The sequence below is a fragment of the Manacus candei genome, unplaced genomic scaffold, assembly GCF_025592945.1.
Source record: "Manacus candei isolate 608988 ecotype Guabito, Panama unplaced genomic scaffold, ASM2559294v1 h1tg000060l, whole genome shotgun sequence".
NCBI classification, from domain to species: domain Eukaryota; kingdom Metazoa; phylum Chordata; class Aves; order Passeriformes; family Pipridae; genus Manacus; species Manacus candei.
The window spans coordinates 4,845,536-4,857,067 of NW_026138108.1; positions in this window are offsets into that span (position 1 = coordinate 4,845,536).

The following is an 11,532-nucleotide window of genomic DNA, read 5'->3' on the forward strand; positions in this document are numbered from 1 at the left end:
GTGAGTGCTTGACTAAGTAGGTATAGCCAAATGGCAGGTGATTCAGATGCTACCCCCTATTTCCGGCACCACTTTGGTTGTGTCACTTGAGTCCTCATCTCTTCATCAGCCAAAGATAACAGGCTCCAAAAAGGCCCTCTGTGCAAGCCCTGAAGTCAACAGGCAAAGGGTTAACTGAATTCCCAAGGCAGGTGGGAGCTTAAGTCAGAGTGGGTGATATCGTAGACATGTTATTTGAAAAGCTAAGAAATTGTGGAATTCCTCACCTAATCCAACTTCCCCACAGTTTAAAGAAAACTGCAGTGCTAGATATCACCACAGCCAAGGGAGACCCCCCACGAACCTTTCCCTGCATAATCCATGTGTGGGTATAGGCACGGTCAGCTGCCTCCCGTAGCGCTAGGCTTCTAACCCTCGGTGAGTGTGTTCTGGGGAAGCTAATGGGATGCAGCTTTCTAGTGCCTTGACCTATATGAGTTGGAGGTATCTCCTCCATCCCTGTGACATTGCTGTGTGTGATGCAAGGCCCTTCCTAACCCTGCAACTGACCCCCTGCCTTTATCTGAGCCATTTGCAAGGACATGCTGCCGAGGCAATGGTAGCCAGAGAGTGATTGAAACACCTGCATGAGCAAATGTTCAATGAGACAACAAAAAAATAATTGGAAATAGTGCTTTCGACTTCATCTGGCTGCAGTTTAGGGCATCCCAAGTTATCAGATGTGTCTGCAGTGAGCCTCTGTAGCTATACAAGTACCTGGACGTAATTAATTATCAGCAAGTGTAATAACAGTAATGGAAATAGCATCCTAGGTTCAAATCTGCCTGCCTCTCCTCCATTTATTTTTCCAGGTGAGTCTCTTGCTGATCCACCTCAGTCCACTGGGTAGATCTTCCTGCAGAAGAAGACTTTTTTTTTTGCCTAGAAGTAAGTTGCATAGATTTTTGTTTAGAGTTTTTTGCATTAAAGGCAACCATTTCAAATATGTACAGATCACACGGGTGTTTTTTAGTCAAAACAAGCACAGTAACCACAGGAGGTGCCAGACTGGAACAACCTCTTCTCCACTAACCTAATCCAAAGGGGAAAAAAAAAAGATATTTTACAGAGATAGAATGAATTCCTTTGTATCTACATGTGATACGAGGAGAGAGAAAAATCTGGCGGTGGATAGCAGGCATCCCCTTTCCTTTTAGAGGAAAGTTGCTCTCCCTCCAAGAAACCTTAGTGTCAGAGGTGGGGAGTTATTTCAGGCCAGACCTGCTGGGTCCCACTCCGGAGCTCCTGTCATCGGAGACAATGAGTGCCTGCAACTGCTGATTCTTAGAAGCTGCTTTGGTATCCCTTTCTGGGTGAACCTCGCTGTTTCCAGTGAGTCAGCCCAGGGGCTTCAGTTTCAGTTGGCCAGGCTGAGTACTACCCTCGCTCCCTAATTATCTCACATGAGCATCATCTTATATTTGTCTGAGTCACTGGGGTGTTTCAAGAGCTCCCATCCCAATCCCATGTTGAGACCCCACTTCGGTAGGGCAGCGGGTCCTGCCTGCCCCAAGCCAGAACCATTTTGGGGAGGGCAGTATTTCTGGGGATGCCTCACTGCTCCCCCCACAGGGGGCACAAACCCCCTCCAGTAGCTGATGTTTCATGGCCGCTTTCTCCCACTCACCGCCACCCTCGCCGTTCCCAGAGACCCACATGAGAGCAGTAATAGCACTGTTGGGGTATACAAAGTGAAAGATGACTCACTGCTAAGCCTTTGCTCCCACCTTCGGGAGGCAAACAGATAGGGAGTAATCTCCTGGGGAAGGGGGGTGGAATTTAAGTCAGACTGATTTTTTTTTCTGAAAACCTTTCATTTAGTCTAAACAACCAGCTTGGGATGTTGGCACTTGCATTTTAAATTAAGCATGCTTTTTTGGGCACGATTCTGCCAGAATAGCAATGGCTGGAGCCAGGTTCTGGTCAGCAGAGTGGAAACAGCCCTGGATCTCTGCAATAAAATGGAATGCCAGTCCTTGAGCTTCAGTAATTGTCCTGGCTAATGGGTAGCATGGGAGGTGAGAACTAGGGAAGGGTGCTAGTTTGCAAGTGAGCTACATGGTCTGCATGAGGCCACTTCAAAAAGTTGGGACACTGGAAGTGATTTCTGCCATGCTTGGAGGGTTTTGAGGGTGGTTCTCATCATCTGGGCTTCTCTTCTCCCTGCCACTACCATGCGGCCTCCAGCTACCAAACATGCTGGCCCCCCGTGACTTACCACTCTCTGCCCACCAGTTTCCAGCACCAGGATTGATTCTATGATGCTTTTGCAAGACCACCTGATGGGGGCAAGAGCCTCATAAGCTCTTAAGCCCAGAGGGTGGATGGAACTCCCTTACAGGTGGCAGCATCTCTGCATCCCAAACCCAGCTGCCCCAGGCACTGGGACTCCCACAGCTGTGGGGTGGGAGCTGGAGGTACAGGAGGCTTTAAGACCCACTCAGATCAAACACAGTGGGCTGTGGAGTGTCAGCACTTCACTTGGTTCAACCCGGCTGAGCTCTACCTGGCTTCAGCGTTCGATGTCTGCCTGGGAAGACACTGCTGCCATGTGCTTACCCAAACAGCGGCTGCTTTCCCACTTGCTTCTTGTCTGGCTTGGCCACAGCACAGGCTGTGGGGAACCAACCTCCCAGTCACAGTCATTTTTTTATAACATGAGCTGCTCCAGGGCTCTCTGACAGACAGCCCCCTCTCTCAAAGGCTATTTCTGAACTCTGCTGCCATGCTGCCATTTGTGACTTTGTCAGGAAGGTAAAGCAAAGCATGCAAGCCAGGATCCCACAGATGGAGAGGGTGCTGCGATGAAACTGGGGGACCCACTGCCCTGAGGAGGTTTTCCTGCATGAAAGCACTGGTGTGTTGAACGTTGCTGTGCCCTGGCAAGTGCCCAAGCAGGGTGCAGTGCTGAGCCCATGTCTCTGCTGGGCTGCCCAGAGGATACGCTCTCTGGCATTCAGATATAGTCAAATAGCACAGTTTGGAGCACAGGTTACAAAGGCATAATGTGGTAGTCAAGGGGAAAGGCACCGCACCAGAACTCCCACTAGCCTGGGCAATGAAGTTTTCTCCTGCTTCTGCACCAGCCATCAGGTGTTGTCAAAAAGGGAATTTGTATTAGCACATGTGGAGGATATTATAGGCTAAAATTGACTTTAGAGGGCAGCTTATGTCTAAAATGGACTTGCTGACAGCTTGGTTGTTCTTGCTGATTTGGAGCTAATAATAAAAGAAATCCAGATGAATCACTGCTTGAGCCATTTTGCATTGACTTTTTCCCCCTATTGCTTCACCCAACCCATCACAGGTTTTGCCATCCCATCTTCCCAAAGGCTTCTCAGTCCTATTTTACTGTGAATGAGACAGGCTCAGGTTTTGAAGGAGTCACCCACATCACAAGCAAGTGCTGCCTCTCCTCTCAGATTTATTTTGAGTAACTATAAACTGGAAATACCAGGCTGTCTTGGGTCAAGGCATCTCCATCTAAAAGCTGGGACCAACTAACAGCATATGACATAGTTGGCAGGACAGAGAGTGTCTTCTGCTGCAGAGCTGCATGAGATTTCTCTGGACCAGGGAGGAAGATTTAGTTGGAAAGTGAGTGCAGGGAGGAGGGAACAAATCCTTCCTATGAATTTATTCTCTTCATTTGATCTTGGCTTTGGGAAGGGAACAGTAACATCATCAGGCTGCCTGGGCTGGTGGCAGGGTTCACTGCCACATCTCAGCTGTAAGGGAGTATGGCTGCAAAAAAGGTTGTTTTCTAACAGAGATCTTTGCTGCCCATGGCTGTGCCCCCATCCATGCCCTGCAGAGGAGCCCCTCACAGCAATAGCACCACTCCCCACTGACTCCCACATGCTCTTTTTGTAGGGTGTAAATACTCACCGCCACCCCCACTGACACTCCTACATGTTCCCATTTCACCTCAGGGGCTGAAACGAAAAGAGAGACTATGGGTCTGAGGTGCCAGCAAGAGCATCAGGCATATGGGAAGCCTCAGACACAGGTTTTGAGTGGACAAAGGGGGACTTTCTACACACTGTGGCCAAAGAATTGTACCCAGCTGCTCCTAGAGTAAGCACCTGATGTTGGGGTGAGCAACCAGGTCCCAAGGAACAAGTGTCATCTTACATTGATTCAAACTATACAAATCATCTGTGTCAATAGCTGAACTGTCCCACTGAATAATTGCTTCTTGCCCTCCAAACACCACTCCAGTACAGACGGGCTTAATTCCACTTTCTAGACGTTAAATCTTGTAAGGCACTTGGTCGCTGTGCACCATCAGGACTCTTCTCGCAACCACCGTCTTGGTTGCAACCAAGTCTCTCTCAACCTTTTTTTCAGATAAATAGAGTGAACTTCCTTGCTCTCCAGTAGAAAGGCAAGTTTCAGGCAGGTCAGATCATACCTGCTCCTCTTTTCTGCTTCTTCCCCCAGCTCCCTTTCATCCCTGATGTATTTATTAGTGAAAATGTGTCCCATTGTATTTTATCAGGCTTGCAAAAGGCTTCATGTGGGGTGTTAATCAGCCAGTTGTTGTGCTCACCATGCGCAACACCTTCCTAATGCTCAGCACTAGGCTTTCCCTACCTAACCTCACTCTGCAAGTGATTTAATGATATTATCTCATCCACATCAGAATCCCGTCATGAGCTTCTCCTAACACAATCCCAGAGACACCTGACTTCATTACATTAGTCTCTTTAGTTATTGATCTGCTTAGAGATAAGTTGCAAAATTGCTCATTGGTGCTAGAAGTGCCTTAATTTAAAAACCTGAGGGATCCACACATTTAGGAGGGGACCAGACACCAATCTTTGATGATGTGTATTTGTGAAACTAATTATATTTCTAGTACTGTATGTGAGTGGAGAGGCCCCACCACCACTGAGGCATTTCATAGAGAATAATTTAGACCCTTTTCCTCACATAAGAGACTGTTATAGATATTGCCAGATGTTAAGTCTTTAATTCACTAAAGTTATACAAATTAGCTGTGTGTGCTCTGTTTGGCCTAAATTCAAATGAAACTCTGCCTAAAATGTTCATCTGGCGGGCAGAGCTGAGCCTGAGCTTCCCACAACTCCCAATCCACAGAGTGCTCCCTGACTCCAGTACCAATGTGAGGCACAACAACTGAGCTGGTGTTGTGATGGAGGTACAAATTGCTTTGGAAATAAAATGCTATAGAAGTGATTCCTTACTGATTGAGTTGCAGCAATTACTTCAGTTGGAAAGCCCAAAGCCCAAAGTTAAGAGCCTAAAGCCAGAACTGAATGAATGGGGGAATTTCACTCGGCAGCTTAGAGCAGTCTCTGCAAAATTACCCAAACCTAAGAGGCTTGAGCATGGCCCTCACTGTGGATCCTCATCTCTGGCTCACCCAGTGTGAGAGGTCTCCAGAGGGGTTCATGGCACATCGCATTTCCCCATCCTCTCACAGCTGAGCATCACCAGGCTGGCAGCTGAGCCAAGGTGAACCCTTGTTTCAGCACGCTATCACTCTGACCTTGAGTTTAATACATTTTCTCGGCACTTTCCAAGCTGTCCCAATGCATCCCGAAGCTCTGAGCACTCCCTCTGCTGGCAATAGCATAGTTTCATAACCCCCATTAGGGCCTCATCCCTTGGGAGGAGACGCCGGCTGGGGTAATGGCTGTCCCCAGCAGCAGAATGGCTGGTCAAAGCTGTATCACGGCCAAGGAGGAGGGCTGTGATCCCATGAAATGCCTTGTGTGATGTGTGGGAGTGAGAATTTGAACACAAGCCCCGTAGCAATGCTGGGTGGGGAGATGTCTCAGCTTTGAAACAGTAATGTTTCCATTCAGGACATATATCTGAGCTCTTCAGTACTTCAGTGCCAGGGTGAGCCAGAAGAGCCCAGGGTGTTGTTGCACAGCATGGGTTCTTTGCAGCAGGAGGTTACTGTAGACCTAAACCTTGATCTGCTCAAAAGGTGATTTTTGACTTGAAAACACAGGCCCATGTGGCCCCAAACAGGCCATAGGTACCTGCTACATCAGAGGAAATATCAGGTAAGTTAAGTTTCCCCAGAGCATACAGAGAAGAGGTACACTTCAGGGTAACAAGTGAACCCGTGGTGAGGGTGCCCTGGGGTGTGATAGCCAGGCTGGCAGTCCCAGCTTCAAGAGTGCAGAGATTCAGAACGGCAACCTAAATCTTCCTTGAAGAAATACCACCTTTTAATAAAGAGTAGAGCAAGAGCAGCACCAGCTGCAGCAGCAGCAACCCAACTCATCTTCACTGCAGGTCACTGGCCATGCCTTCACTGCAGGTCACAGGCATCATCACTGGGAGCTGCCTGTGAGTCAATGGACAGTTTGCTCTCATTGCTCTGGCCATCTCCCTGCTGCCCCAGCTCTGTTGGTCCCATGGCCTTGGTGCAAAGTCTAACTCCAGCGTCACATCTTCAGTCAGTTTTTCTCCAACATCTTGCACGGTCTGTATTTACCAGTCTTTCTCCCTTATTTTTGCAGGTCCCTGGTGGCTGTGCCACCGTGCCCTGCCCTAGACGGTGCTGCCAGCTGTGGGTTGACCTGTGCTCCATCCCCTGGCAGCAGCTGGGACTGCAAGAGAAGGGAATGCCATCGCAGGAATCTGGTTTTAACAGATTCCCAACATTTTTGTGTTTTCCTATATTGGTGACAGAGCCACAGATAATTGCTTTGCTCTGAACAGATATGTGAAACCTCAGGATCTTTTCCAGGTTGTGAGGACTATGAAGCCCAACAGAAGAGGATGAATTCCTCAGGAAAGGTTCCAGAAACTAAAACCACACACAGACTAAAGAAAGAAATCAGAATGTAAAAGCCTTTTTTGGAGATGAAGGTGGCAGTGATGTGAGGTCAGCAAGGTCCAATGCAAATGGCTTGAAAGTTGCTCCCAGTCCTGTGTTCCTAAATGGGATGCATGCCAAAATGGGGCAGTCAAAGCAACAACTCCATGGGGTGAAGAAGTGCAAGCATCCTGAGAATGATATCCGGGCTCTGTAGTCAAAATCATAAAGGAAAAATGGGCATTATGTCAGTGTTCATTGCTGCTTGACGTTCTTGAGGTAAGGTCAGGGATCTTGCAGGAGCAAAGGAGCTGCTGCTGGAGGAGTGCTTACCAAGAGGGACTTCCATCTTTGGTGGTCCTCCCACATGCTTGGCATATGCCAGGCTGAGCCAGGTGCTCCCTCCTGACCCTGGATGCATGAGCTGAAGGGTGTCCTTGGCCCCTTCCTGTCACTGTTTCCACTGCAGAGAAGCACTCATGGTTTGGTCAGTGAAAATGCACATGGATGCACAGGGATGCACACTGGACACTTGCTTTGTAACATCTGCTTTGTCTGCATTTAATCAGAATTTTATGGGGTCAGTTTTTTCATCATTTGGGATTGAAATTCATTATTTCAGGACAAGGTGTCAGCATTTGGAAAAAAGTGGCCAGGTTTAGGTTACAGACATACTGAAAAAGCAACTTCAGAAGTGGGAGAGGAGCACGCTGTGGTTTGCAACCTCGGTGTGCTTTTACTAGGTCTCGGTCTGCTTCATTGTGATTTCTTTCTTTTGTCACTGGAATCAGTGTAAGCCCAGGGGCTAAGACACCATTCATTTGGGATAAGTTTTAAAAATCCCCACAAATAGGTAGGAAAAGCTTGAGACTTGGGTGTGCAAGATCTGCTGGCAGGCATGTCTGCAGAACCAGGACCCTACTGGATCCCAACCTCTGAAGTGGAGGAGGTTTCTGATAAGGGGAAAAAAGGGTAGATTTTTTTCCATTGAAACTTCCACAGAATGGTTTATTGTCAGAGTAGGGTGGGTGGTGTCATTTATATTTGATTTCCCATTTTCTGATTAGAAAAGAGGAAGCTGCATTATTTTCTGACAAAAAGTTACGTTTCAGAAGTTGGCAGTTATGTAAAACACCCCCACTGCCAAATACCAGCATTACAAAGCCCAACGACAACAACCTGGAAATCAAAAGCCAAATTTATTTCTCTTATCCATTTGCTTCCAAAATCTGAACACATTCATGGAAAATTTCAGTGTGAGCAAACATACACATCCTGGAGATGCTGGCAATCCTGGCACTTACCAGGCAGGAAAAAAAAAAAGCCATATTTTGACTGTCTCTTTCAACAACAGAAAGGAGGCTGAAGGAGCTCAAATGATTTGTCCACCTTTTGTTGACAGTCCTGAAGCCAACTGGGGATGGAGGGAAAGGATTGAGGCTCAGATCATTTCCTTGTGCTCTCTTATGGGTTTGCTTCACTTCCTCTTATTGTCCTGGATCTGATCCTACCTGCTCTGCCCAACAGGACTGGGAGGGACAGGGGAGGGGGAAGGGAGGGCATGTGAGAGCCAGCCTGGCATTGGGCTCGGAAAAAAAACAGCCTCCTTCCTCCCCATGGCATGCAGGAATAATTCACCCAGGGACAATGTGCTGGCAGTGACTTTCCAGATCAATTTATAGCCTGACCTAAAGCTTTCTTCCTGCCCGGAATGAAAGGAGAAGGAAGAATGGCTAATTTTTGTTCAAAATAGGTGTCTTTGGTGAGGTTGGTCTACATCAGAGTGAATTTGAGGTCTTAACACTGAATCTGCTCAGTGCATGCTTTCCAACTCAAGTCATCACTGCAAGCCAGTTATTAAGGAATCACCCTGCAGACAAGGAGAGAGGCTGTAAGCAGGTTTAAAATTTCCTAAAAAGCTGATAAGATTGTTAAAAAGAAATAAAGCCCAGGGTATAGTCTGACTGTTTCTTAAAGTAAATCTATGAGTTCCCAGAGTAATAGAAAGCACTCTATCTGTGGTTTCCCGGAAAGGAAACAATACAGTCAGATTAACTCCGGGAAAGTGGCAACCTTCCCTTCCTCTCCAGATAAGCCGGAGCAGCACAGCCCATCCAGCCACCTCGAGGACATGATCTGCCACCCAGTCACCAGGGACTGTAATGGTCAGTGCCCTGCAATTGCTCCCCTCCATTCCCACTCGTGTGTGCATCACTCCCCTTTCCTCAAATCTGGAGCAGTGCCCTTTTGGGTAAGGGTTCATGCACACGGCAAACAGGGGCAACTTTGGTCCTTTCTTTTCTAGGCAGTGTTAACAACTCAGCAGCTCAAAGAATTTTTCTTGCAATCCCCTCTGCGGCTCAGCTTTCTATTCTCTATTCAAGCAGCATGAATGAACTGAAGCCTCTATTTGCATTCTTTTCAAATTGCCCTCCACCGCTTGCATGAGACCTCTGGAAGTTTGTCGAAAGAGTAGCAGAGCCAAGATATTTTAGCCAGGCATGATGCCCCACCACAACTGCAAAAATCACTTCAAAGCAACTGCTGAGTCAGAGTAAAGGGGACTGAATGAGTTTGCTTCCCAAAGACCACAGTGCAAACCCCAGAAAGAGGAGGAGCAGGAAGGCACGTCAATGGATGCAGCATTCCCTGTCCTTGAGTCACTTCTCCTGCAGGAATTCATAAGATGTGGCATCTCCCAAGCACATCTGAGAGAAGCATATGACCTGGACAAGGACACAGGGCTTTGAGGGAGGCTTTATAAAGAAATCCCATCCTGGATTACTGGTAAGGACTCTGCTTAAGGCACCCATTCTAGAGTTTGGGGGGAGTAGGGGGCTAAAGATGCCTGCCCTGCCACAACAGAGGGTCAGCAAGCCAGCAGCATCATGTTTGCAAGCCAAGAAGCCACCTGCTCCAGTGTGGAAAGTGCATAGGGTTGCTTCCAGGCTTCCTTCCCTGAGGTCCCAGATAAAGAGGGAAAAGTACCTTTGTTCTTCTTTGCCTTCACCTTACTGCAGCTTTGAAAAAGGGAAGAGCTGCCCATTTATGTTATTTTCATTTTTGGAAAGCAAAGTGTAGACATTTTTTTATTTTGAGGCTTTCTACAGTTTTAAAACTGATGCAGTATTTTCCTCTGCACCTACTGGAGAGCAGTGTAGCTCACTGTATGCCATTTGTCTCCAGGACAGCTCATGCTTTGGGGAGGAAAGTCCTTCCCTGACCTTGGTGGTCACCACTCCCTCCTTTTCTTCTCTTCTTCATCTAGGTACTTTCTGATTCTTTTTTCCAAGAGACACAAGGGTAGGGGAATGGTGGGGAATGTCCATCATGGTCTCCTTGTGCTCCTCATCCTCTCCTCTGCTCCAGACCCAGGTAATCACCAGCTGGGCCCACACTGTGTCCAGACCCCTATCTCACCTATCATCCAAATCTGCCAAGAAATCATCATACTGCAACACGAGCTGGGTAAGAGAGGATGCTCCTGCCCCATTTTAAGATTTCAAAACAATTCCCACTTTGTGTTTGCTGAAACCTTCTGGAGTCTTTCAGCAGAAGGAAAAGTGTCCACCCTAGGGTAGCCCAGAGCCTGGTGGATAGCATGTGAACTTCGGTAATTGCACGCAGAGGAGGAAGAACAGGCACCTGAACCTTCTGTGTCCCTTCATCCCTTCAAATCCTGCCTTGCTAAAACCAGTCTGGTCCTGCAGGCAGTGCTGATCTTGATGAATCAACATTTTCCAGCAGAAAAAGTGACATTTACAATTTCCCAACCAGTTCTAATTGAGAGCATTCAGAAAAAGCAAACAAACAAAAGATCAGACCAAACAATGGCAGAGGACAGGAAATGAGCTGGGCATCTCCGAAGAGCTGTCCTCACCTGAACATCACTGCCAGGGCAGCAATGCCAGCAGATAATCAGGTCTGGGTCAGATGCAAGAACCACCATGGTTGTGTGAGCTTGTTCTTGCTGCAAATGACTGCTGTGTCCTTCAGCTCTGAACACATGTAGGTTCTCTCTGCAATGCAAGATGCATCTCTGACGATTTCTAGACTGCTCTGGTTTGCACCTGTCCTTGGTATGACCCATGTGCCCCCTTCCTAGAGAAGCCAGTGGAATCTCCACAGACTTGGATATACCCCTTTTCTTTTATCTGTTTCCATCACCACTGTGCAGCACTTGGAGAAGTGCTAGCACCAGTCCGGCAGTCAAGCACTCAAGGCTCCTCTTACACCACCTCTTTCTCTTCCAGTATTCATACTTCAACCTTTCTCATCAGCAGACCTATACAATTTTGCTAGATAGATACAGATGGAAGCCTCAGATCTGCACTAGGAAGTCTCAGTCTTGTTTCAGAAGAGCTTCTACCCACTCGCTTTCCATGGAACCCTAACTCTGAGTGCAGGATCTCAATCCTAGGTGATGGAGGACAAGTCTGTGTGACTCCAGTAAGTCTTGGGTTTTTAGGAACACATCTCTTGAATATACCTTCCCTCCAGAACATGTTTGGGAGCAGGGTAGCATCTCCATGGGGTGGGTGGATGGATGGATAGTTGGGATTGCTGGAACTTTGCTGCATGCCTAAATATATTTGTGGCCTTCTCAGGGGCAATAGCTCTGCCATTTTTACTGTAGAAACACCTGTCCTGATCTCATGGGGCATCAGGACAGGTAGGAGAATTGCTTCTAG